Source organism: Bactrocera latifrons, unplaced genomic scaffold, assembly GCF_001853355.1.
Source record: "Bactrocera latifrons isolate USDA-ARS-PBARC rearing strain unplaced genomic scaffold, ASM185335v1 scaffold_157, whole genome shotgun sequence".
Lineage (NCBI taxonomy): Eukaryota > Metazoa > Arthropoda > Insecta > Diptera > Tephritidae > Bactrocera > Bactrocera latifrons.
Window position 1 is genome coordinate 361,786 of NW_017535041.1, and position 1,382 is coordinate 363,167.

Consider the following 1,382-nt stretch of genomic DNA (forward strand, 5'->3'; position numbering starts at 1 on the left):
AGGTGCTACGCATGCAAGGTTGGTCTGCCTGGTCCACCTGGCGTTACTGCAACGGCTATGTGCCAAGCATTGATGACTGCTTCTAAGTAGACTATCGATATGATTTTGTTATTTGTGAGTAATATGAAAAATAAAGTGTTGAATTTATAAATGCTAATAAGTAATGYTTATTAATGATTTATAAATGAAAAACTACGTGTTTTAGTTAAATCCTTAACTTAGAACTTGGACGAAGTTAAAAAAATGAAAATTGGATTTTTGAAAATTTCGCGAAATTTTTTTTTATAAATATATGTATAATATAAACATGGGCTGAGTAAATTTTATAAGCAGTGGTTTCTGAGGGTCTAAAATCTTATAAAATTATAACTAATGAAATCACTTAACCACTGGATTTGCAGTAGATAATAAATCTGTCATTATACATATAAACAAACRTATTACAACAACACTGTTACGAAACCCCTACCATGAGAAGCCAATGWACCAATTGCAGCATCCATCAAAGCTTTTTTGAAACGTCCGCGCATACTCATACATTCATACACATTTAATGCATAGTATGTTTGATAATAATATTTTTGCTATGTAGAGCTCATTAAAGAAGAAAAATATCAAACAATTTATGATGCTGTTGACTGGAAAACTTTCATAATAATATTTTTCTTTAGTTTGTCTTCAATTTAAAACAGAATCATGCAACACTATGATACAGTGATATATATATATATGTATATATGTATATGTATGTATATGTATTTCGCTACAAGACACTGAGTAATGGATTGCGGCGAAGGCATACCTAAACATGCATGTAACAATAAGCAGGCGCTATAGCGATAATTAGCGTTCAAATTTACTTTATAAGCTATTTTCGCGCTTTTAATAGCGCTGAAATAAAACTGTGTAAGTGAAAAAGTCACAAGCGCATCCTCAGCAGTGGCGCGCATGCSCAAAACCTACATACATGCACATTATCCTCCACTTGTTGCTCGTACAGTCTGTAATAGCAATTTCATAGTAAAGCACAAATAACAACACCATGTAACGGCTGCAGGCATTCATTGCCTTTACTTACGCTTGTATGTTTCTTCGTATAAATGCTTAGCTGCTTTATGTGTTTGTGCGCTCTTCGTAATCGTGGTTCAAGTTGAAAATTTGTCAACTCATGTTTACATTATGCGCATGCGCGACTGGTTGACTGCCTGGCTGGCGCATGCAAGCTACTGTTGGGGCAAATTATCAATCGGGTTGACTTTGAGCGTCTGAAAATAGCAAAGAAAGTCAAGAAAAGCGGTAGCCTCAGCGCGGCTGCAAGCGAACTTCGCTCACGTAGAAATGTTTGTGGTACAGTGAGTCAAGTCGCGTAGTTTCTTTTTTTT

The 1,382-nt window shown here is 35.2% G+C and overlaps 1 protein-coding gene across 5 annotated transcripts in view; it reads right to left on the reverse strand.

Annotated features, from left to right (window-relative positions):
• The window catches only part of LOC108966188, a 113,136-nt gene that overhangs the window by 42,576 nt on the left and 69,178 nt on the right, over positions 1 to 1,382 (reverse strand). The window lies entirely within an intron of this gene.